Genomic DNA, 27,499 nt, shown 5'->3' on the forward strand with positions numbered 1-27,499 from the left:
ACTTTGCAGGAATTTTTTTTTTCAATGGTTGACCATAATATCAATCCACTAAGTAATATTTTAGGCCTGTAGCATACTTGAAAAGTTAAAGAATTTTATGATATTATTAATGATAGTAACGATAAAAAAATAAAAAAAAACATGAAATTACCATAAAAAATGGGCCAACGGCACGCGGTGTTCCCAAGCGGTCACCCATCCAAGTACTGACCGCGCCCAATGTTGCTTAACTTCGGTGATCGGACGAGAACCGGTGTGTTCAACATGGTATGGTCGTTGGCAAACGCTAAACAATATTAATTTCTACTCTACCTGCCAATAAATATATGAAAATTAGTATAAAAAAGCCCTAATAATACTGAAAACATTAGCAAGGTGTGTGCGACGTTGATAAAAATAATCATTACATACGCGCTTGAAAAAGATCGTAATTACATCCATAACTTTGCAGGAATTTTTTTTTTCAATGGTTGACCATAATATCAATCCACTAAGTAATATTTTAGGCCTGTAGCATACTTGAAAAGTTAAAGAATTTTATGATATTATTAATGATAGTAACGATAAAAAAATAAAAAAAAACATGAAATTACCATAAAAAATGGGCCAACGGCACGCGGTGTTCCCAAGCGGTCACCCATCCAAGTACTGACCGCGCCCAATGTTGCTTAACTTCGGTGATCGGACGAGAACCGGTGTGTTCAACATGGTATGGTCGTTGGCAAACGCTAAACAATATTAATTTCTACTCTACCTGCCAATAAATATATGAAAATTAGTATAAAAAAGCCCTAATAATAAGAGAGAAGAATACTAGAAGTTTCACTTCTGTCTTGCGTAGGCTTGACACACCCACTTTTTTTTTTCTACATATAATTTGATTTTTATGCGCATACTTTACTGGTTGATGCAACCATTCAACGTGTAATTATTTCAATAAAATATGTTAAACTGTTTGTTTCCCTAATAAATTAAAATAAAAAAATTAGAAAAATAAGTTTTTTAAAAGTCTGGGCAACGCTTGGAGCTTCAACTTTAGTATAATGAAAGAATCGAAGTTTTAATACGTTTGTTGTAGTAACCAATTTTTTTTAAACGATATATTATTTTTGTTACAAGTTTTCCGCTCTTTATAATATTTATTATTTGTTATTGCTATATAGATTCCCCCTTACTAATAAACGTATTTTAGTTTTTGGAAACTGATACAATTTAGTAGTTTTAGGGTTGTGTAAATTTTAAAACACGTTTATTGGGAATACCTGTTGTGTAGTGTTTTAGTTACATTTTAATATAATTAAATCAGTTCAGAAGGATATCAACAATATTTTAATTTTTTTTTTTTTATAATTGAAGTCTTGACCGGCTCCAGGAAACTCCTCTTCTGTTGGTCTCCTTCTCCCACCAGTTTTTTTATGGATGAGGATATAGTGTTCGCTTCCACACCATCCAATCACCTAATTTTGTGCCTCCAAAAACTCTCATTCTGTTTATTATAGAAAAGTCTCTTTAGTAATCGACAATTTTGTATCCATCTAGCCCCAAACCCATATTAATACATCTATAGAGTATATGTTAAAAAAAATTTTTTCAATCTCTTGGACAATATCTTCACCTAATATGGCGTGGTATCAAAATAAAATATCTTAAAAATTTATTTCAATTAAAAATAGGCATTTCACCCATTAGAAGTACTCACAGTTTGTAAATTTGAAATCGTTTTTGTTTTTTGACTTGTACTCTTTATGCTTAACATGATAGAAATAACGCTCGTGAAATTGTTTAAAACTATAAACATATAATAAAGCTAACCGGCTATGCTGCCTTGCGACAATATTGAGATGTATGCCCATTTTGCGTTGTCCCTAACAAAATTGTCGTAAACCATAATCGTTTAAGATTTTGCTTTTTTACGTGATGACCCTGTATTACAATACTAACGCGTGCTATCATTTACACGCGTGTGTGTAGGTACACATGCATGTGAGCATACATTACACATATATAGATGTACGATGTACCCCACCACACCCTTATCTGTCTTGTCAAACCCGCGATTTCTTCAATACACCAATACACGCACACTGGTGTACTTAGTTAGGAACTCCTCTGATATAATATGCAAGTGTGGGTAAATAAATATAACTTTTTTCCTTCATGTAGGTAGGTAGGTTGTGTCGGTGTGCGTAGGTTTCTTTTGACTGGTGTATATTGGATGACTGTGGGGGCGGGGAGGAGAAGGGAAGGGGTACGCAAATATGTTCTCGTTATGAGACAGAGGGATATATCGCCTGGAGAAAAGCTGGGAACCGACTATCGGAGGAACGAGGGGCACAACGACACATGAAACTGTTGAAAAAGTTTTTTTAAACTTTTTTATCACAATGTTTCAATAAAATGCTCACGTCATTAAAACACCCGCAAATTTATGTTTGATTATTTGTTTTAGTTTATTAAAATATACTTGCAATTATTCGGTCTCTCCTGAGTTTTAATACATACATTATATTCTTATTTAACAATAAATTGAGAAATATATATCAAACTTTAAGAATTTTTAACTTATTTTTTCACAGTTAAATTAATATTAAAAAAATATATTAATTTAATTATAAATTAAATGGCTCAAGATGAAAGTGCTGTTGGAGAGCTTTACTGACACCATTTTGATTTATATTTCAAATTAATGTGAAATCCTCCAATGCAATTTATCAGTTTCCGTTTCAAGTTTTGCTTTCAAATGTAACGCTACCCGCAATACTCTTTGCGTTGATAATAATAATATTTTTATACTTTAATTAAAATAATACAACAAACTACTTTTTAGTGATATCTCAATGTGGCTTTTAACGTTGAAAAGAAAAATAAAAACACTTATTTTACTTAGTAAATGTGCAAACACATTAGGGTGGAGATATATTACGCTCTACGCATCACGGCTACTTAATGCAGTTATAATGTCTTCAGATTTAAAGATAGGTAATCATCATCTGGCATTCGAATTAATTGCAACAGCTGACCCTTGCTTTGTAGACTAGTATTCAGGCATTATATTGTTCGCTCGTTTTATAGCCAAGATATTTTTATTAGTCTCTTCGGTGTTATAAATACTCGAAAAATTTTTTTTGCTTGTTTTTGTGTAATTTTTTTGTTACCATTTATAAATATATTATAACGAACCTGAAATCAATTAAAATTAACAATCGTTATTTCGTGTTATTAATAATACAGAATATATTTTCATAATCACAGTATTTCAATATCCATCTCTGAGGTACTTAGAAGACATCGCATTAGTTTTCAGTACGTTCTTTCCAAAAAGCGTCCCATGCATCGCCCCGCTTCCCGAGTGCCATCCGTCTCCACATTAGGAGTTTAGGTACAAACAGTGGTAGGGTGGGCCAGGGCGGTCCCACCCCCGGCAGGGTAGTCTTTGGGAGGTAGGGGGAGGTGGGCGCTAGCACACGCCACCCGCGAGATGGAGCGAAGGAATACGAGTAAAAAGCATTCGATTTCAATCGAAGGCGCTACACGACATATTACACGCGAGGCGAGGCAAGGCATCGTTCACACTTTGAAACTTTGAGGAGCTTGCGAATTTTTAAAATGTAAATTTAATTTTTTTTACGTTTCAGGAAATATAATAAAATAATTAGTCCACTTAAAAAATGACGCCGTCATGCCGTCATTAACGGATTGTTTTTTTATTTTTATTATTATAGCAACTATTTAAACATTGTAATGCAACCGCAGGTGACCTCTGGTCTCGTCTTATTCAGATCACTAACACTCCACATAATCGTTTCTAGGCAAATCTCCACTTACTCAATACAGGTATTATGCATAAGCAAGGGGAGTTTTAAAAATAGTCAAGAATATTAGAAAACACATTGGTCTCTTTCCCTAATGAAATTCGTTTTAAAATTCTAACACATAACTTGGAATATTTTTTTCGTTTTATATATAGAATACATATTCTTGTTGGTCAAAATAAATCATTGTTAATCACTTCTAGCCACTAATTGTTGATTAGCTGCAAGGAATTGTAATGCACGTATAATTTTTTTTCTGTATTTGCGAATAAATTTATAAATAACTAAAGATATTATATGTATTTTTTTTATTATTCTCACACGAATCGACTTCCACGCTCTACATACACTTTAAGCATAGTGATGGTCAATCAATTTCAAATTAACTACGAAAACTTATTTTATTCTACTTTTCTTTTGTTATTTGCTAGACTATTTTTTTAATTCCTTTGGAGGGCTGTGCAGTGTGCACCCGCCTTTAGAGCGAGCGGGTACGAAATTCAAATATGTCTCCACTTACCCCGGTCCTCTCTCCCTCCCCCCAACACGGTCTCGCGTATGCTAATACGATATTGATTCTTTTATTTATACGTCTATAATGTTGGCTGATATGGGAGAAGCGTTGAGCACTGTTGACAGCGGCGGTTCGGAATTCAATTAGGGAAAAACGAAGTACCCACTCTACTCTGCTTCGGCGATATGTTGTTCCACCTTCCACCTCCCAGGTCGAGGGATGTGTTCTCGACAATATTTTATTAATCGTGGATGTTGAAGATACTTTCAGTACCGCCCTGAAGAGAAACCATTATTCAGATTGTACCGTGTCTCTTCAAAGTAAATTATATATTAAATTTCTATGAATTCTTCATTAAGATGTAGCTATGTTTGGTGGCCAGATCTGAATATGTAGGTACCTCGCAACATTCCAAGTGAATATCCATTCTAAATGTAATAAACACTGCTTAAAAAATGTTGCTAATCATTTAAAAATTACTAAACGAACGATGTGGCGTTCGAATTTTTTTTAAACAATTATTTTTTATTTATTTCAAAGCTTCGTAACTCGCAATTACATCGAATTTCTCAACTACAAATAGTTTCGTTGACCTATAAATCTCAAATGAAAATATCTGTGTAAATTTCATGAAACCAAAGCTCGCTGTTCGATAGTATTTGCTATAACAAACAAATTGACTTTCTGCCTTCTTCTTCTTCTGCTTTCTATCTCGAAGAAGTATTTTTTTATGATGCACTTTTCATATTAAAGGATCTTCAGTGTTTCATTAAAATACGAAATTTCACCCATTTTTTCTCCATTTGGTTCTACCACGCACCGCCACTGTTCTGAATAGTCCTTGAATCCTTAATCAGTTCTCTGATTGGGAGTTGGGGATGGTTCGTCAGATCTTCAAGTCGAGATTGGATTTTGATTAACACCCTTTGTTGTTAATCTACAAAAAAACCCTCTCCGAGAAAACATGGGATTATTTAAAATATTCTTTGTATAGGAGAATGTGGGAATTTGGGTATTTACAATAACCTTTACTAATACTGAGATATTTTTTTATGTGTTCTCTTTATTACGCTCTTTATTTATTTTTAATGATAAACATAATGAAATCTAATATTTATGCTTTTCACAAAGTTAACTTGTTCATTAAATATAGTAAGTAGGTTATCCATCCGTCTGCTAGTCGAACGTCTATAAGTTTTTTTTTCATATTGAATTGAGATTCATATAAACCAAAACTGTAATAATAAGTTATGTAACAAAGTCTTTCCATTAGAATTCGAATACAATAACTAAAAAAACCATGCTTTTGTATGTCTGTTTTTTTCCCCGATTTGTTGTTGAATAATTTGAGCACAAAATCTAAAAAGAAAACAGGTTTTGGAAAGGTACTTTTTGTGATTAATGAACGCTACCAGAGGCTCGTTACTAAAGCATTTATTTGAAGTAAATAATTATATCACCAATCTCTCCCAAAGAATTTGAAAAAATTAACGATCGTTAAAAAATAATGTCCAGTCATTCTCTTTTACAATCTTCCCAGCAATTTTGTCCTGCTTAATTCGTGTACCCTTCAACAGATGACATTATTATCAATTAGTACGGCTGAGATAAGAATCATTAAATCTGTTTAAACATTCCCCTAATTCCCCTTAGTCGAGAGCAATCTAACTCCAGATTTGAGTAGGTACAAATTAGTCTGAAATGCGGGTGCTTCAAGAATTCTAGCTACTCGTGGCTGTTTCGTTTAGTCGTTCTCACGATTGCAACATGCGACAGAATTTTCTCGGATATTCGGAGACGTTTCTTTATCATATGAACCGTATCACGAACATTATAATAACGTTATTATGACGTCCTTCGCGCGGAGCTTTCCTTACGGTAAAAGCTCAGGTTTTCAGTTACGTGTTTGAATACGAAAATCAATGCATTATTATCAATATTCTATTATTTATTTTCTTTTAATTCTATATTGTAACGTTTTTTGTATTTCCTATTTTATGCATCTTTTGGTTCAAAACAACGAATATTTTATTTATTTATCAACTTATTAACATTATCACATTACGAAAAGTATAAAGATCGATTTATTGCAATATGGCAGATTCTTTGAACCATAAAGAATAAAAAAGCCAATGTTGCGTTTTCCGCGTGGTATGAATGTTAAAATATATGTAATTTAAATCAGTCATCTCAATATTTAAACTAGGTACCTAAATAAAATTAAAATGAGTCAATAAATGTTTTCAAGTGGGAAAACGTGGGTGTGAAAATTGAAAAAAATGTTTTTATGTTCCTCTAAAGCAGAGGTTCCCAACCTTTTTGTACTCTAGAGCACATTCTAAAATATCGGTAGGGTGGCGGGCACCACCTATTTTTAATCGACAAACTCGGGGCAGCAATCGCAATCATAATGACAACAACGCGGTTCCAGGCAGGGAATGCTATTTGCACATCACTCCTTGTACAAGCCGAAAACCCGAAGTGAGCCGATGATCGCCTAACCGATCGGGACGGTACGAGCACGTGACTACTGTCAGTTTGGCTGTCGGTGCCACGCTTATTGCTTTCACTGACAGACAGAGCTGGCAGATTCATGTGCCATGTGTTTTGGCGCCTTCGGCGTTCATCGGCTCAGTTCGTGGCGTTCGTTCACTTCGGGTTTTCTGCGTGTACAAGGAGTGATGTGCAAATAGAACTCTCAGTTCTAGGCTAGCGTGAAGAGTGCAGTCTGGCTCGCCGCTAGACAGGTTGCGACAAGTACTGTAAGCAAAGGAACCACTCATACATATAATATCGCAAACATACGAACGTATTTAATAAACCAAGGCACTAAAAAAATTTAAAATGCTAAGAAACAAATAAAAATAATTCAAATTTTTAATTAATGTTCATGAAAAAATTATTTCACTGTCGTATAGTGGCGGGCACATACGAATCCTTCCGCGGGCGCCATTATGCCCGCGGGCACGGGGTTGGGAACCCCTGCTCTAAATAATAGTTTTTTTAAGGCGACACAAGACTCTAATAACGGGGGTTTCAAATCACCAAAATTGTAATCTTTTAAAATTATAAAATAAAAAAATAAATTTTAAAAATAGGTCTGTCCAATACACCGGGGCCGCGCGTCGCATATTTTTGTGCATGGCTTCTTAACTTAAGATTTCTACTTTATTTTATGGTACAGTGGGTTGCCATATTAATAGAGACAGTTCCAATATTTCCTGATTTTTATGTTTACGTTATCTCTACTTCTAAATAACTTGGATATGATGGCCATTCCTTCGTTATTTTTGTTGCTGGTATCACCACTGACACTTTTAAGAAGTGGCAACACTCGCAAAGTGCAACATCCCTCGAAAATTTAAGGTTTTTTGCACGTGGCCAGCATTTTTGTGAAAATGCGAGGTTGAAGTTCTGGTAAATAAATATACATGATAATTATATTTACGAGTTTTAACAGTTTAGCTATACAAATATGTAAGTAATTATTATTTATCTATTAATTTCTGTAAATTTTTTTTCATATCTTATTTCAGTGAATAGTTTTTCCATATTGAGTCCAATGTTCTGTTTTTTTAGTATTGCTAGGTCTTCAGACACGTCCCCAAGAAAATTTCCGGAAGTCAAGACACTATTGTTAAACACTCAACATTCCCAAAGGGAAATAGCAGCCATTACAGGTATTTTAAAGTCTGTGGTTAACAGGATAAATTAGAAAATCAATCAAAACCTGCCCCTTGAATTGGATCACATTGGGAAATGTGGCAGAAAACGAATCACTACACCTCTGACTGGCCGCGAAATCAAAGACGTCTGTCTCCAAAACCTCAAAAAGAGTGTGGCTCGTCTGACTTTGATGATCAACGAAGAAGATATCGAAGTCTCCCAAAGGAGAGTCCCAGAGTATATTGGCTTAGGAGAACCTCCTTGGTCATCGGCCAGCTAAAAAACCTCGCCTCACAGTAGATATGAGGAAAAAACTACTGGAATGGGCCAACGCGCACCAAAACATGACTACAGAGAACTGGAATATGGTAATTAACATTTTTGTGGTTTTCAATGTTTTCAAAAAATTCCATTATTTTGATTATGGCCCTTTTTTAAGGTGTGCTTCTCTGACGAGTCCATATTCCAAATTTTGTTGAATTAATCATCGTTCGTCCGATGACGCCCAGGAGAGAAATTTCATCCGGACTGCCTTGTAGAGACTATCAAACACCCTACCAGTATCACGATGTGGTCAGTCATCTCTTCCAAAGGGATGGGGCGCCTCCACATCGTGCAAGGGACTATGAGGCAGGATCAGTACAGAAAAATACTGGAAAATCGATTACTGCCTCAAGTCGGAGAATGGTTCCCTGGTGGCCAGGAATACGTTTTTATGCACAACTCCGCACCCTGTCATAAAGGCAGGACTGTCACTGCATTCTTGGCTGAAAAAAATGAGCAGGTTTTACCTTGGCAGGGGAGTTCCCCTAACATGAACCCTATTAAAAATCTGTAGGAGCTCACCAAGAGGGAGATTGCCAAGGAGGTGATCACAACGAAGCAGCAGCTCATCGAAACCCTCATCCGGGTGTGGCATCATTCTCCTGACCTAAATATTACTGCAAAATTGTACATTGAGAGTATACCACGGCGTGTACCAGCTGCTATTGCGGCTAAAGGTGAAATTACGAAATATTGACTTTTTGTTCGATATTGTTTAAAAATAATAAAACATTAAAAAAATAATCGTAGATTAAGGACAAATACGGTGTTTAATTTTTCAAAATTCAATGTACTTGTAAATAAATAATAATAACCGCACCTAAAATCATAAACATCTGTGTTTTATGAACACAAAGTGTAAAAAACACATTTTCCATAGGTGTCCCTATTAATATGGCAACCCACTGTATTAGGGTGTTGTTCCGTCTTAAGGTGGCATTCCGTCCCCATAACTGAGAAAGAAAATGTGAATTATTATTTTTTAATAATAAACTTTATTTTTTTTATATATTATCAATATAAAGTTTTTTTACAGGTTTTTTTGTCGATGTCTGTCTCACTAGGATAAACCTGTGTCGAGACTAATGTTTATAAGACAAGGTTTTATGCATAGCATAAAAGATAGCAATTAATAAGTCGCATGAAATATTTAGTGAGAAATTTAGTACTAACAAAGCCTTTCCTACAAAAATAAAGTCGGTTGTTTACAGGTGGAAAAAATATAATAAGCAGTAATTGTTGATTGAGGTACTAGTATATATTGAATCATTGGGCGGGTTGGAAATAAGCCGACATAGCTCAGTGGTTTCAGAGCACCTGACCGGACATCAGAAGGCACGGGTTCAATTCCCGTTGGCGGCATTTATTTTTACTCGGGAGAGATTTTCAATTTGAATTGATATTTCAGGCGATTAATTATTGCTTATAATTATTATTCTTTAGAATGGCGGGTGGGTATTAAAAAGGTTCTCTCATCACTTGCGTGAAGAGAGAGCCCATATTCTTAAATTAGCGAAATTGAAACTTCCTACTGAGTATTTTTAACACTATGTACATTTTCCACTCGAGCGATTTTTGGCATATTATGGCAAATTTGCAAAAAGGTTTTGTGCGATCACTTGTCATAGTGAGCCAAATTTATAGAACCTTAAAATATGGCATAAACGATGAAATCTAGGTGGATTCATTGGCTTAAAACTGCAGTAAGCAGTTTCATATGTTCCCATATTAGTATTTTGATGAATGGTATTAATTACATAAAATTGAAAATGCATACATACGACACCAATCGCTCGAGTTGATCTAGTATAAATTCGAACGTATTGGCACTTGGTATTTTTTCTAACACAACTACACACATTGTGTGTTATATAAAATATGCGTTATTAAGGACGTTAATAAAATGGTGAATACCTACTAGTATTTGAATGATTGAAATGATTTAATTTGTTCAATGGTCAGGATCCGTTCGCTTTATTTCTCAATGCATAGGTCTTGGTTGTTCTGATTGCATCAATGGGCCATCCCATCAGCTCCTCATTGTCTAATTGTTGGCAATCAGTGACGTCAATGAGAACGCAAGTGTGATTTATCCATTTAGTCTAAATTACGCTTTTCAAATTGCTGACTTCCGGCTCACTTGTTAGTTGGAGTCCTCTGTTAAACTGTTAATAGATTGTAATCTGCCACAGCACAGCCACTGATTATGCTGCTGGCTGGGATATGTTCTGATTTCTAATACAGGCACCATTCGTCAGTAAATTATTGGTGACAACAATCCAAATTTAACACAAGATTCATTTAGTCGTTCTTATACCAATAAATTAGCCTTTGGAACAAATATATTTCAATCTCCTTAAGTTTTCCATTTGACAAACCAGTTAACAAGCACTCAGCTCAGTATATTTAAAACATGGATTCAGCGCAAGATTTACCATATAGACCTACCGCTAAAAACTACGTTGTAACCTCTTCCCTTTTATTCGTAAATTAAGCAATATCCGAAGAAGAGATCTCTTGGTGGAAGGACCATAGGTGCAGATTGAACGTGCAACCAAGGCGGAAAATCTTTAAAAAATCAACCAGTAAAAATCTTTTTCTACTATAGTACATATTTTTTCAATGTTCGACCTAGTTGCCCCATCTTTTTGGCCGGCTAGTAGTCAATTTAAAAGAAAGAAAGAAAAAAGATTAGACTGAGGATTGAACCTTCCTCCCCAGGGACTGGAATTAAGTAGTAGTTAGTTAAGCCAAATCCCAATTGGTTAGTACCGGCATTAATTTCGTGTATTAACTGCTATAATTTTTTTAATATAATTCAGAAAAATGCGTGTGTGCACGAGCGCCACCAAAATTGAATTGAATGCATTGTCGGCGACAACGAGTCTTCTGAGTATCAGCTCGACCGGATGTCGATATATTTTTTCAATCAACAAAACAATCGCAATTCAAACATATGTATTTAAAAACAGTCACGGGACGCCTGGCAGTTGTGAAACATTGATATTGATTTTGTTTGGAGGATGTGAAAATGCAAGTTAACAAGTCCTTATATTTTTGATAGTGAAACAATTATTTAATTATTGTTAAAACATTCAAAAAATAAATATATTACAAATTAAAAATTCGTCATCATTTAAAATAGATCCGTTGTCAATTTTATGAGAATGGAAGAAAATATGTCGCACAGAGTTTTGGCGGCCGGTTGAAAAAAGCCGACGAGTCACGAAGCTGGCCGAATGAAGCATCGTTCCGTGCAAGAGCGTCGTTCCGTCTTGCCACTCTTGATACGCAAGGTTTTACCGCCCTCGGAGACCATAAGATGTTTCACATAAAAAAGGCTACATGTATGTGAATTATGGTCGTCTATCAACACAAAGCATAATATACTTCAGACCGTTACAATTTTTGTACTTTAGAGACCAGGCAAAAAATGTTGTAAATTCAGCACTGCGTAGATAACTGTTTTCATTACAAATTGGAATAAATTAATAAATCTTCATCGTAACTTGAAAATACTCGCATTATTTAAGTCGTGATGTCGTCTCAACAGCTAAAATCTAGACTTGTCTGCCCTAACAAAGTAATGGTTCAATCCCCAACCAGTGGCAGATCTTGTGTCAAAGCCTCTTGCTCTTGACATTTATGCTCGCAATCGCCTCTAATTGCTCCAGGTTCAATTGTCCACAGTCCAGACTCTGCCCAATGTCCAGTTTGTCCGTTGTCCTTTCCCATTGCCCATCCCGTGCCCATTTCTGTTATTTCACAAATTAACCAATTGATAGCCTCGCTCCAATCCCGGTCCGGCCATTGAGAGTTGAGAGGATCGCGCATGATCTCATGGGGCCCGGGAGTCGTCATGTCTCATGTCCAGGACGGCTAATTCTAAATTGCTCCTAATTGGACGGTGTAATCGTTCCGACTGCGATGGACAACACCCGACAGTGATCTGACGATGGCCAGATAGTGGGCTGGGGTTTTAAACCAAGGTTAGGAGACGGGCTCATTTGCATATTAATTGTTCAGTTAAACTTTATGAACTAACGAATGTTTTGAGAGATACCGGAAATCAAAAGTTGCATTGTTTTATCTAACTAAAGTCACCATCTTTGATTTGTCTAATTATTTGAATCACTAAACATAGATGATAAATGTTTCTGCTGAGCACTGAGCCGAAGAATATTATCCTATGGGTGGTATGGGTCGAAAAATCGGAAGCATATATTGTGAGAGCCAGATTTTAAGTATATGTATATAGTATATATAAATATAACTCTTACTCAACAATTGCGGATAGTGACTTTTTTTTAAACTATTTAAAGATTTTGCACGTTAACAACATCAGACTATTTGTCTTTCATTTTCTTTTATTTATTTCTGTAATGCAACGAACCGTTTACGGGTAAATATATGATAAGTGCAAGTAATACAATAAAATATTCCCAAAATGAAACATGGTGTTAAAGTGTAAAGTAATCCGTAACAATATCTAATAATTCCAATACCTAACTTACCAAAAACGATATTATAGTTTTAGAGTTTACGTGCTCAATAGAAGGAAAAATTCACTATGAAAGTCAGATTTTAAGGAAATAATTATGTATCCCTGCTATGAACTTATATTTAGTTTTTGCCATGTTATAAATATGTTTGCTTGTCATTTCATCTTTGTCTGTCACCATTGATCTTCGAATATCTTATGTTGCCACTTCCTTTAAGGCATCGTTAATAGGAGATGACATATCTTGGATTTAAGGGCGATTATGCCAACCAAATGTTACATTGAATAAGTATTAGACATAGCCACGTCTTACCATGGCGCCGTAGTACCTGCCCTCTAGATTCTAGATTATCTATCCCATTCCTTATTGGGTTATTAATTTCCTATACTATCTATTTGAAAACAGTACTACTAATAAAACTGCTTACTTTTAATTACAATTTTTAAATAAAACTCCTAATCAAACTCCTTTGATTTGAAATTTTTTTCCACGCGTTATTTATTTTGACAAACACACTAACAGAACAACTCATGTGGTCTCACAGAAATCGTTGTGTCTTCCTTATTCTAGTGGTGAGATATATGATATAAACGGCGTTAGAAAGAGAAAACACCACGCTTAATATTCAAATTTAGAAGTTAACCCCAGAAGAATCAAAATGTGCACCTTTATGAAACTAAAGATACCGACCGCGATTTAAAAAACTTATTAAGAGTTCGTGAATTTTTATAAATTATTTTCATATGAACAACAAAAAAGTGATGTGACGGTAACGTTTGTATTAAATTTTGTCTAATATTATAAGTGTGTGTTTTATATACGTTTTCGTTATCAGTAATTTTAGTTTTAAAAAAAGTAAAAATTAAACATCTTAATTCTTTTTACTTTGAATTCAAAGTATTAATATTTCAAAAACTATACCTATAGGTATTTATTTAAAATTATTGTTCAGAAAAATTACATTTATTTGGATTTTATTGCATAGCGGAAATACTCCGAACGCCTGACTGCTGAGGCCTGAATAGTTAAGAGGAAGCTACAAGCTAAAAATGTATAAATTCTTGGTTTACCTTATATTGTAGGTAATAGGAATTAAAATCGCTTGACAAATGGAGTCTAGAAACGTTAGATTTCAAGCCAAAAACTGGTTTTTATTTATTTTGTAAATAATTTTATAAGAAAGCAAAAAAGTTAACCAAGTTAAACTGTCACAAATAATCTTATCTAAAATTCTGTATTTTTTAAAATTGTTTCCTTTTCGCGTTCATACATTTATTTCTACTGAAAAAATGTTTTTTTTAGTAGTTTACATTTATATTTTTTATTGAGTAATTTATTTTTTATTTGTATTCTACTCAAGCGAAGCGATAGTATAACCTTCAATTTATCTTAAACATATTTTTTGGTATTCATAATGTACACCAATTCGTTATGATTAATCAAATAGTGATTTAGCATTAAGCTTCGCCTTAATGTGGCAATGTATAAAATGCAATATTATTGCCACCATTATTATTTATTAAGTACTGTATTTCGTTGGTATTTCTTACAATATTTTCGATTCCTAACAGATTGGGTTACAATTTTGCTTACAGAACTGTGCCTTGCATGCCTTTACAGAACTGTTTTTGAGAAAAATTATTCTTTTAGCAAACAGGCAAACCAAATAAACGTATGTGTGGTATAAAGCATGTTAAGAGACGTACATAATAATAATAAACATTTACGAGGATATATCAACAGATTATTAATTAAACATTCCTACATCATGCTTGGCTTTACAATCTTGACAAATGACTTAGTTTAACCGTTAAAGTACGTTAAGGTACGTCCGTTAACACCCTGTATGTACCCATTTAAGAATTGAAGTCATATTGTTGGAATGATTTTGCTCTGACTCCTGTTCCTATCATATCGTTTGATCAGTTTTTGAGTATCTGCATTTATTTTGTATTTATTCTTGTCATTTCTGATGGCGTCTAGTTTATGATGTACGAGTATTTATTTTTTATTTGTTGTATTTCTTCGAAATGTACATATGTATAAAGCACTGAAGTGTTTTTTTTTCTATAATTATAATATGTTCTAATGAAATAGTCCTGAATGGAATCCTTGGCAGAGATTTTCAGCCCTGGCTCAGCTCCACAATCACGGCTATCCATCGGTTAAATTAAACGGTTAATTTAGTTAACTAGTCGTTTCCGTTAATCGTCGGCTCGCCTCAGTCGCCTCAGATGAGCCTAATTGATTAATTTATATACTATAATACGTTCTACGTACACGGACCATGTTATTTCGGGTGCCATGTGAATTGTCGCCATCTAGTTCGTCCGGCCAGTCTTCGAGACCCTAATTGCCTCTGACAATCTCTCAACTCTTGATTGGACTTTTTAAATCGATTTCCTGTTTCCATACTTTTTAATATCGTTTTAAGAAGGTTTGAATGCATCTCATCATCTCTTACCTATAAGTACGTTATCAATTCACCCGACGCCCTTTCTTGCCCGATCATCTGTCAGAGAAGTGTCCAAAAACGGGAAATGGTTACGTTAATCCTTCAACTATGTAAGTATTGAGCACCGTGAATTCCAAATCACAAAAAAACCAAAAAAGAATGTTATATTATAAATGTACAAATTTGAAAAATAATGTCGGTAGTTTTAAGCTAAGAAAATTGGAAAACGGATTTCGCGAAATATTTTTCCGGAGATAAGGCTCCGGCTTTCCATCCTTCCCCTTTCCTGTGACTTTATGAGAACCTTAAAGAACTAAAACAATACAAGAAAAGGGTTCTTTTTCCACATTTGCGTATGGAAAAACTCCGCGTTTAACTCCCTTCTTCGTTCCCTTTGAAGATTTCTAATAACGCGCGATGCGTGGGTAAACCGGGGCTTTGTGGCGCACTTCGCACCTGGAAACTTTCTTCAAGGATTCTTCTTTTGGGGGTATTAAATTCCGGAGACACACACACATACAAACGTCGCGCCTTTTTCATTCGCTCTCTTTATTTTGAGATGCAAATAATATACTCCCCGAGGCGGAGACGTGTGAGAACGAATCCATTGTAACCCCCCTCCATCTCCCGTTTCTCTTGACTCATTCTACCTCGGTTTCCCCTTTTTCTTTTTGTACGTGTGAGTTGAGTGAACATTTTCACCCCTAAATTGGCAAAGCGAAAGAAAGTTCTCTACGCGTCCGACTAGGTACTGTTTCGATTTCAAAAATAGGTACTTGCCCTCGCATTAGCATAAAAATATAATCATTTCTCACAACTAGAGACGTGACAAAAATTAATTCTGAAAAGTGCAACTGTTCATGTGCATGTCAACATCAAGTGCTGTGGGTTTTTTCTAGTTATACACATGCTTACATACCATTAGTATACCAACGGGATTATTCTTCATAATTCATCTGTGGCTATTCGGATAACAATTTTTTTCATGAACCAAAATAAAATAAAATCAACAACTAGGCAACGCATTAATCCCGATGTTGTGTCGGTGCCACCGCGCCTTCCTCTGCCAGAAGAGACCCCGCTTTACAATAAACACACGAGCCCCTCTGCACCCTTCCCAGCCCGCCCACCCTACTCCACATCCCACACCTCCACACTCCACCGCCCCAGGGGACGCCCAACACTCTAGAATCGAAATATCTCTTAGACTTGTCCCGGAAAGTGTTCGGAGGCGAGATATCTTTCAATGTTCCCAGAAAAGAGTGTACATCAATACGCTGTTAGGTCTAATGCCTCGCGATAGTTTCGATGGCATCGGTCTTTCCCTACCCTGCCCTACGTACTACGTAACCCTGCACATTTGCATACACCAACTTCATACTTGCATTCCTCCATTTGGCCATGAACGAGAATGTATGGGCAATACATCAATGCTAAAGTTTTCACGACAAGTCCGCATCAGCACAAGATCCCCAGTGGAGTAATGAGACAAATTCATACTATTATTTATTGTTATTACCGGTGTCCAAGGAAGGAGTTGAAGAGCCTGGTGCATGAAGACTGTTTGCAAGTGAGTCGTAATAACTAATAGTTCTGTCAACAGTAAACCACTCGTCCAAAAAAGTATATTTCTAATTTTCTCTGATTTAATAAATCGAAACCATTATTTTTCTGAATTCATAAGATTTGCATATTCGTTGGTTTATAATCGCCCTTAGACATAGACATATGAATATTAGTAGACCTGCCCTAAGTGATTAAAAGCGTATTATCCCCACTCCCCATACCGGTTCCATTGGAGCCGGCTGTGCTCGCGTATGGCCTCAAGTGAAATTTGAAAACGTGACGTCATCATTCTTGTGCGAACTATGTTCGAGGCATCATCGGTTCATTTTACGAAATAACACGGCAAAATGTTGACTTGTACTATGAAAACTTGTAAAAATAGATAAGAGAATAAACCCAATTGTCGTATTACATTCCATATATAAGCATTATTTTACTTTATTTTAAGCATATTCACATCGTATAATATGAATCAGTTGTTACTATCACATCGAGAAACGTCTGGACGCGAAACACAAAGCTGGTTGCTGGGAAGTAAATTATGAACATTTATAAAAGTGTCTTAACTAAATACTTAAACGAAATATTCGACTCTGAAAATAGAAGAAATTTTTTGCCGAATTTGGACTTCGCAAATTTGTTCATAACGTGGCGAGTAATTTGCGCTCCCATGTAAAAATGTCTATTCATTCAAAAGCAGATTTTACTTTTAAGAAGTAAATGGTGATATTATAATGCGAGATGCCAATTTACTGTCAGATTGATTTATTGACGAATCACAGTCAGCTTCACTCCCTTCGTTCTTCAACAGTTGATTTTACCCCTCGCCATTATCTTCTCGTCTATTAATTCCTATGTCTGTGCCCTTAGAGTTTTTTGTGAGATATTTCTCCCAGCCTGAAAGGGACTCATAAAAGTCATGCTGTCTCATTTTGTATTGCGATGATTTTAACAGTGATAGAGAGAACAAACACCACGCTTTGTATTTGCATTAAAAAAATTCAATATATGAAAATGAAAAAATATTTTTTATATAAAACGGAAAAAAGTGACAATAGCTTTTACAATAAATTTGTTTAATTAAGTTTTCTTAGCTTCGTGTAAAGTGGTAATTACTGTTACCGAAACACGATAAAAACATCGGTAGCGACTTTATAAATTTTATCTGTGTTCGCGTTCAAAATTTTAATAATTTTAATTTGTAATACTATAACCTTTCGTCTGCTTTCAAAAATAGTATTTTATTTGGAAAAACTTTCAAAAACAGCTACTCTATTTTAAATTTAATGTCAACTGAAATGTTTGATGACATGATATTATTATTATTTTATTCGGGCCTAAGGGGTTAAATACCTACCTTTTTAATTTTATTATAAACCATATATTTTATGTGACATTTTTTTGTTTTCAAATAAATAATTATACAATTTGGCCAAAGGCACGTCACTATCTAAATGATAATTCTTTTTACAAAAATCTTCGGTTAGCTTCCATAAATTAACATTTGAAAAAATAATATTAACTAAACCATTGAACAAAACTGCCATCATCTTGTACCGGAAATGGAACGCACAAACAAATTTATAGACATGATGAAATGCAAAACGGTCGAGTTAAAACAGGACTTTGCTGCGCTTAGTAAAAAATATGTTATTTAACTTATTTGCATTGTCAGCTTCCCCAGTGTTTAATTATAAATAATACATAATTAGGTTTGTGGGATTTTTCCCTCATAAAATTTTCAAAGCCTTAATCCATAATGCCATATTATTCCAAAGATTTTGGGCTCGATGTTGTGATCTTCTGGTGTATGAGATACGCCTCGGTGGCATGTAATGTTCGATTTTCGTTTCTAATCTCTGATAAAAAAAATCATCCTCCTAAAAATTATCACTTCATTTGACATAAATTTTTAATTTGTTGTCATTATTTATGTGCCTATTTATGTGTTATTTAATGTACTGTACACTCCTCTTCCAAACACAAGCTAACGCTTCCGTGAAAGAATAGTATCTTTTTTATTTTACTTTATTGGGGAAACAAACAGTTTTACAATTTTATATAAATAATTACATTTTACATGTTTGCATTGACAAGTGAAGTTTTCACATAAAATTCATGTTACATACAAAAAAAACATTTTAATATAAAAACACCTAATGAAAATAACTGAGATTCCTTAAATATCTTACACACAGCAGGTGAAAAGGGTACGTAATTAAAAAAAATTGATTTAATTTTCTCCAATATGCATTTAGTAAACTGAACTAAGAACAAATGGAAAATATCGGCGTCTGAAAACATATTATTGTGTTTTGTGCATGTCCTTCTGAAAATCAATGTATAATGTGTATAATAGAATCAATATGTAGAAAACCAATTTAAATACTATTTTATATTTAATTACCTTATTATTTTAATAAAAAATTAACTTCGGAAATAAAGTTTTATACGGCCGGCGTGGTCTAGTGGTATACGCTTTTGACTACAGATCCGAAGGTCGCGGGTTCGAACCCGGCGTGCGCAAATAAATTTTATTTGATTAATTTGTGTTATTTCACAATTAATAATTTAAAATAATATATAGTATATTTGCGGCACGTTCCAGAGTGGAAGATACTCTCAGTATCGCCCTGGTGTAAGACCACCATTCAGAATTGAAACGTTGCTTGAAATGGCTTTAGCCGTGTTTGGTGACCAGATCTGAATAGCCAGGTACTTCCCCACCTTCCTCTTCCCCATCTCCCTCCCCTCCCCAATACCCTCAGCCTCACAACATACCCCAATTGGGGATGCCATAGTCTCACTCGCTCCAGACGGGAGCAGTTGGGACTCTTGTGCGGTATTACTTAAAAAAAAAAAAAAAAAAAAAAATAACACTTTTTTCTGCGTTGCGTTGCACGATTTTCTTGATTTTTTCATTTGGAATATTTTCCTATTTATTACGATTTTTACAAGTTAATATTGTTATCCCTCTACTACAAATTCTATAAATATCCTTGCTAGTAAAATATCAGAATCTGATTGTACCAGACGTGTCATATTAATGCAGCATGAAAGCGTTCAATTTTGGAAAAAGAGATTAGAGTTATGCACTTTTCAATCACAATACTTTATAACTAACTAACCATCACGCCGTTTCCTCGCAGGGATAGGCAAAGAGAAAGGTCCGAAAAACAACTCGGTCTTGGCACACACTCCTTGCTTTATTCACATTCATACTTACTCTTAGTTATTCCGACTCTTGACAAGGCCCGACTCAGAATCTGATTACCTTGATCGTGCCATCATTACACTTTCATCAGTCTTGCATTATTTGCGAATCTCAATACTTTCCCTAAAAGAGCTCCTACACACGAGGAACTTTAGTTGCGACGACAGTTGTTGGCAACTGTTTCAAAATCCACCTCATTCAATTTTTTTTCACAATATTATTTGTGTTTTGTTGGTAGAAACCATTTTTTTCGTATTTGATTTAAATTATGTAATTTAAAATTCTAATTTCAGTTATGACTTCATCTGTCTGTCTGTCACTCCGTTTCATTGTTCTTTAGAAATTTTGCTTTGAATTTAAGTGTCATTTTCAAAATAGTAAGTGTTTTTCAATACATCCAATTTTTATAGTGATTTATTTATTTATGTTTTATAATATTCATTAAATTTTATGCAAGCAAGCTTTTGACTGTCCAACTAGGAAGGTTTCCCGTTTTAGGGCAGTCAAATTAACAGGTTTCAAATTATCCTAGAGGAATACAGGATTTAAGAATAGAGAAAATGAGTTAAAGTGAAGATACATAAAAAGATAACAATTAAATTATATGATTACTAATAACAATTAAATTCAAAGCCAACCGAAAAGCAGAACCAGAACATAAGAATCATACGAAAGAATCACAACCAAAATTAGTATTTTTAATAATTAAGTAGAATTTTGAAATAATTTGTTGCGCAAGTAAATTGTTCCTCTTCCGTTCTGAAAAATCTAATACACTATATCAAATCTTGAACCTATGGAAGGACGTATTCCAATAATCATTATTATGTATTCCCTTCACTAGGATACAATAAAGTGGAGGTAGACAACCTGTTCCACGTGTCAGTTTTTATCAGAGATTCCTACAACTTGTTCCTATTCACAATACACTGTCGTTTTTCACAATCCTGTGTCGTTATCCAAATTGATGGGAGTATCGTTTGTCTAACTATGCAAATAATGATCCGAGCATTCGATATCAAAGGAAACTGATAGCAGAAAGGGACTGAGAAAACTATTAAACATGTTTTGGCCTTCAAAGATATAGGGTGAACTTGATTTTGATCCAATGTAAAAATTGCACTATTTAGTACTTATGTTTTTTTTTGCATACGTATGCATAATATTGAGTAGGTAAATAAAAAATAAAAACTTTGTATACACCACAATTTAAGGTGATGTCGTGTTACATTTGGAATCGGGCCGCTAGCAATAATACTCCTTACGTAAATGGCGATAAGGTTTAAATCCCGCTTAACACCACCCGCCTGTTTAAATTCATGGAAGAAAAAAACATCGCCAAAAAGTGTTTTTTATTTAATTTTGCGAAGTTCAGGCACAAAATTTTAATATAATTTTCTAAAGAACTTATTTTGCCATGTTATACAATAAAATCATAAGCGGTTCGTAAGTAGAAAATTTATAACTTTAAAGCAGTTTTTTTGGACCTGTTACTTTATTTTTTCTTGTCTTATTGGCATCGGGTGAGGTGTACTCAGGATGCGCCTGCCCATCAGCAGCGTTGCGTGCCAGATCGGGAGAGATTGGTTTGGGGAGTCCCTTTGACCTCTCCAACTGGTCTGTCGACCCATCGCCTTGCACCGCTGTGGGAGGATATATTCATATGTCTGTCACTCCTGGACACACTGATCCCTAGATTCCTACCCAACTCTCATACATATTACTTTCCTAGAATTCCTATCCTTCCTTTCCTTAAAAAAGACCCTCTGCACAGCATCCCAAAAGATGACATAGGCCCTGAGAGAAATTATTTTTCTCAGGTCTCGTATGTGGATTATTATAAAACTATATATTTTCATATTCTACGAATGGATATCCTTTTCACAATCGATGTTAAATTTTTTCTATTATAGTATGAATACAACGTGGCAATGTAACGACTACTGGCGATTTAGAATTATTTTTAATGATCTTGCATCCTCGCTATATGCAACATCAACCAATTGGCATAGCTTATAGTCTTACCTTGTCCGTCAGACATTTCGATCTGTCTAATTAGTTTCTGCTAGTGATCTTCATCTCAAACATATCCACTTAAAACCATATTTAATTAATTATTTATTTATTTATTTAATATCAACGGTATAAATATACCATAAACAATGATAACATGTCACAGTTAAAATCGTAGAAATATTTTAAAAAAAGAATTACAAATATATGTGGCATTTGAATGTGAAATGACATTAGAGAGTAAGTAAACAAGAGATACAAACAAGTACATAAGTTTCTATAGTGCAAATAAGGTAGAATTAGATTTAATTAATATTGATTGAAAAGATTTGATAGCATAGCCCTCTTGTATCTACCTTGCGTGCAGTTAAATAGATCTGCCACATCTGCGTATCTATTACTAACTTCATGCAACCTAGGTACAAGCGAGTGTTTGGAATACTCAGTCCTGATATTGTTGCATTTAAACAAAATTTTAGAACGAGTAGCTCTCGTGGGTATATGAAATTCAATGAGGTTAATTAAATCAGGACTGTCTATACTACCATTTACAATTTTGAACATAAATATTAAGTCGGATATAATTCTTCGATCTGAGAGTTTTAATAAATTTAGATTTTTCATCAAGTAATTATAGTTTATATTTTCAATGGGAATACCGAGTTTAAAATTAATGTGTCTTAGGAATTAATGTTGAATTTTTTCGATTGAATCTGAATGTAATTTGTAGTGGGGGGACCAGATCGAGGAGTTATATTCGACTTGACTACGAACCAGGGATGTATACAAAAATTTTAATGTTGAAATATTCTTGAAACCTTTGGAATTTCGAAGAATGAAGCCTAGCATTTTCATTCCTTTATTATTAATATTATTTATATGCGATATAAAGTTTAATTTAGAGTCGAAAGTTATCCCCAGGTCATTAATTTCTTCAACAGAGGTAAGGATTGAGTTATTGAGTTTATATGAATGAATAATTGGTTGATTTATTCTGTAAAATTTAATTGAATAACATTTATTTATGTTCAGATGAAGTTTGTTAAGAGAACACCAATTAATTAACCTGTTCAAATTATTTTGTAGACAGATACAATCTTCAGCGCTTTTGATTATTTTAAATATTTTTAAATCATCTGCGAAAAGTAACGTATTAATATCTTCATCTAATATATTTACAATATCATTTATGAAAAGTAAAAATAATATTGGGCCTAAATGAGACCCCTGTGGTACACCACTGGTAGCTATAAATTGATTGGAAATGAACAAATTGATTTTTACAAGTATAACTCTATTAGTTAGATAGCTAGCAAACCATTCTAAAAGTTTTCCGTCAATACCGAGCTTACGTAGTTTGATCAGGAGAATTTTATGGCATACTTTGTCAAAGGCCTTGATAAAGTCCGTATATATGGAATCGACTTGAGTTCTGTTAGCTAATGCGTTTGATATATAGTTTTCATATAACGAGAGATTTGTCAGAGTTGATCTACCTGACAAAAATCCGTGTTGATTCGGAACAATGAGATGGTTAATACATGGTGAAATTTTATCAAGTAATAGTTTTTCAAAAAGTTTAGGAATTACAGATAGCTTACATATTGGTCTATAGTTAGTAACATCACTTTTATTACCCTTTTTAAATATAGGAGTTAGATAACAACGTTTCCAAATATCGGGGAAGCACCCTGTGTCAAGGGATTGATTAAACAATAGAAAAATCGGCTCAGCCAGTGAAGTAATGCAATTTATCAGGATATTGGGATGTACATTATCAGGTCCAGCCTTTTTGTTTTTGTCTAAGGATTTGATTTTACTTATAACGTCGTTTATGTTGATGTGTATGGCAGGGATATGTATGCTCTCGTTAAGCGACGAAGGTGGTATATAATTGACTGGGATATCTTCGTCATAGACGCTTTTAAAATAATCAGCAAAATAGTTAACTTTTACATTCATGTCAGTACTACTCTTTTCTTTGAAGTGCATTGAAAGGGGTAAACCTTGTTTGTTTTTTCTAAGAGAGTTAACATGAGTGAAAAAGTTTTGTATATTAGAAGGTATAGAGTTTTCGATTCCATTTATATAATTGAAATATGAATTTCTTGATAGTTTTTTACATTGAGTTCTATAGTTGTGAAATATCTTGTAGTCGATAAGAGAGTTCGATTCTTTAAAGTTTTTGTGTGCAATTTTTTTACAGATAACTAGGTTAATTAGCTCGCCACTGAACCATTTTGGAAACTTCGCTTCCTTGAAGTGTGAAAGTGGTACAAAGCTTTCAATGGCCTTATTAATAATTTTGTAAAATAATTCAAGATCATAGTTAATAGTATTATTATGGTGAAGAAATGACCAGTCTTCATTTGCAAGATATTGATTCATGTTGGAATAGTCAGCTTTGGAGAAATTATAAGTTAGGTTAGGAAGAACAGTTGTGTCATCTGGTGAGTTATTAGTAGTGATGGTTATGCTTAGAGCGGGGTGGTGGCAGTCTAGGGGGAGAAGCTCGTCAGCTGATTTAGCAATATGGACTGAGGTATCACTGCAGAATACAAAAATCCAGCAGCCGATTATTGTATTGTAGACTTGATTGACTTGATGTAGAGAGAGTAAGTTCGTCATATCTATTATTTCGCGGGCATTTTCTGGTAGGCTTAAGTTGTTATAAGAGTCCTTATTCATCCAATCAATGCAAGGGGTATTATAGTCACCAAATAAAATTGTTCTGGCATCAGGGTATTTATTTTTAAAGGTTTCGAGGTCATCTATGTGGTTTCTGTAGATTGTGATATTGGATCCAGGAGGAATGTAGACACATCCCAGTAGAATTTTACCTGATTTAGTTTTTAGTAAAACGAATACCTGTTCCACGTCCAGATGTTTACAAATTAATCGAGTGGATGGCAGTAATTTTGTAACGGATATAAGAACTCCTCCTCCTCTGGTTTTAGTACTAGTGGCTGGATTTCTGTCAAGGCGGTAGGTGTTGTAAGATGAAAATCCAAGTTCCTCGGTGTGAATATCAGGATCAAGCCAAGTTTCGGTAAGAAGAAAAACTTCAATGTGTTGGAGTAGTGGAAGAGTAGTTTGTAGCTCTATGAGTTTGGTACGGCAGCCTCGGATATTTTGGCCGTATCCGATGATGTGTTTGAGTTTTTTGAAGTTGACCTTATTATTGTGGGCTTGTTATTCATATATTTTATTGTTAACACAACTTCTCCTCCCTTTATCCGAGTTTCCAATTCTTGGCGGAGGTCCGACAAGAAATTTCGTTGGTTCGGTGTTTGGTCGGAAAAGATTTTAACAGTGGAGTTGGTCAGATAAAAGTTCTTTCTCCTGAGGATATTTATTGCTTCAGTGGAGTTCTTTAGAATAACCTTAACGGGCCTAGGTTTATCCGGCCTCACTGCTCCAAGGCGTAAAGTGTTGATAGAGTTAATTTCAATGTTACTATCAATCTTATTCAAGATATTTGTAATTTGTATTTTGTCATCTTGTATTTTTTCTATTTGGTTGAGCTTAGAGCTTTCAGGAATATTTATGATTATTAGATTATTTGCTCTTTTTTTTCTTTCTTCGAGTTCGTCGGCTGCTTCACAAGTAGATACTAATGAGTTAGGTTTTTTGGATAATGCTTTAAAAGCTGACAGCTCACCCTCGAGTGCTGCCATTTTGGCAGCCATTTGAGCAATGGTTCCGAGAATAGCATTAGTTTTTGGTACCATTTTTGCAATTTGATCTTTGTTTAATTTGCTTGTTGGGTCAATTATTAATTCAGTGAGGGCCTCAACCGCGTTTCTCGCCAGATTGATGAATCCTTGGGAATCCATTTTATTAACATAAAATTTTTTTTTTTTTTTTTGGAAAAATGGAGGATGGGTCAGCCTGTATTTAAGGTGGAGTGATTTGAAGTAGATACTAGGGACCCAGCCGCGCGGTAGTAGTTTGGGTGACAATAATACTTAATGTTTTGACTTTTAATTATATTGACAATGCTCACTCAGTTATGAATTTAGGAACCAGCAGGATTGCTCTCCGACTTCCTTAAACTTGCAGTCTCTCAATGACTCGTTAAATTGTTAGTTTCACTGTTTAAAAATACTGTAAAATATTAAATTGTGTTAAACGTAAAATTGAGTGTGCTCTCCGTGTCACTATATAAGGTTAACTTTATTACTTTACTATTGAAGACAAAATTAACGATGCTCAAACCAAACACGGAGAATTTTTTCAAATTTAACCCCACACATGAGGGTCTGAAGAAAATAATTTCCCCTCAAGTCCTATGTCATCTTTGGGGATGATGTGTGGAGAGACATTTTAAGGAAGGGGAGAAAGTTCTGGGAAGGAAAAAGGTGTGAGGGGTCGGTGTAGGAATCTAGATGTCAGTATTTTCAGGAGTGACGGATGAATCCATCCCTCCTGCTGCCATGCAAGAGAATGGGTCGAGAGAGCAGCTTGAACAAATAAAACATAAAATACAGAAAAAAGATTCCGTCGCTTCTAGGTATTGAACCAACAACCTCTCTACTCTAAAGGGCTCTAACCACTGAACTCATTCGACCACATCAACTTCATTTTTAACTGTTTTTTCATATTTCGACTGAGAGCTGCCAACATTACCTTCATTTTCTTGTTCGAGATTTTTTTTGGCTGCTATCTTTATATGCGTTAAGGAAATGAAGGTGATGTTGGTAGTTCTCAGTCGAAATCTGATACAGTTAAAAATGACGTAAGTTGATATGATCGAATAAGCTCAATGGTCAGAGTACTTCCCCGGCGAGGAAGAGGTTCTGGGTTCAATTCCTAAATGCGACTGAATCTTTTTCTACATTTTCTATTTTACGCCTTTCGTTCGAGAGTCATTTAAATTGTCTTCAATGTTTAAATATTACAGTTTTAAGTTTTACTAATAATATGACTTAATTGCTTCCGCACTGAAATATAATTCCGGTAAGGTAGTTTTCAATGCTTGTATCTTATTTAAATTTCTAAAAAATAAATCCCTAAGTGATGAACCTGCATGTCCTGAACACCCGGTATCTCTCCCCGTGTGTGTATGTGAAAATACTTTGGCAGTTTTTCTTCTGTGAAATGAGCATGTTATTAGTTTCATCATTTGATAGTTTTTCTGCGGAAACTGTCGTTATTTGTGGAGCGCTTCTCATGTTGCCATTCCCCCCTCTGCGGGATGTAATAATACTCCGGTTATTCAATACAACTTCTGTTTGTTACCTTTATTCATCATAATCTTACCTCCCCGTTATTTAAGTTTTTCTTTTATGATGAATATGTCGAAGATTCCATGAAAAAATGTAGTGTATGAGTATGTAGTGGAATATGTGAAGAACAAAATTGCGCAAAATTATGTTTACTTCACCAACCCCGCCAAGTAACTATAAGTATATAAATTATTTCGAGAATATG

At 34.6% G+C, this 27,499-nt stretch overlaps 1 protein-coding gene and 2 non-coding genes across 3 annotated transcripts in view; 1 reads left to right on the forward strand and 2 right to left on the reverse strand.

The window, feature by feature from the left end:
• The window catches only part of LOC149422527 (protein-L-histidine N-pros-methyltransferase), a 268,633-nt gene that overhangs the window by 15,864 nt on the left and 225,270 nt on the right, over positions 1–27,499 (forward strand). The gene's annotated exons all lie outside the window — the stretch shown is intronic.
• Positions 163–281, reverse strand: LOC149422529 (5S ribosomal RNA). The gene has a single exon (XR_016302449.1). It is a non-coding gene; the product is annotated as a 5S ribosomal RNA (ribosomal RNA).
• Positions 605–723, reverse strand: LOC149422530 (5S ribosomal RNA). The gene has a single exon (XR_016302450.1). It is a non-coding gene; the product is annotated as a 5S ribosomal RNA (ribosomal RNA).

Source organism: Hesperophylax consimilis, chromosome 7 (genome assembly GCF_061612785.1).
Source record: "Hesperophylax consimilis isolate HC1 chromosome 7, BYU_Hcon_1.0, whole genome shotgun sequence".
NCBI lineage: Eukaryota > Metazoa > Arthropoda > Insecta > Trichoptera > Limnephilidae > Hesperophylax > Hesperophylax consimilis.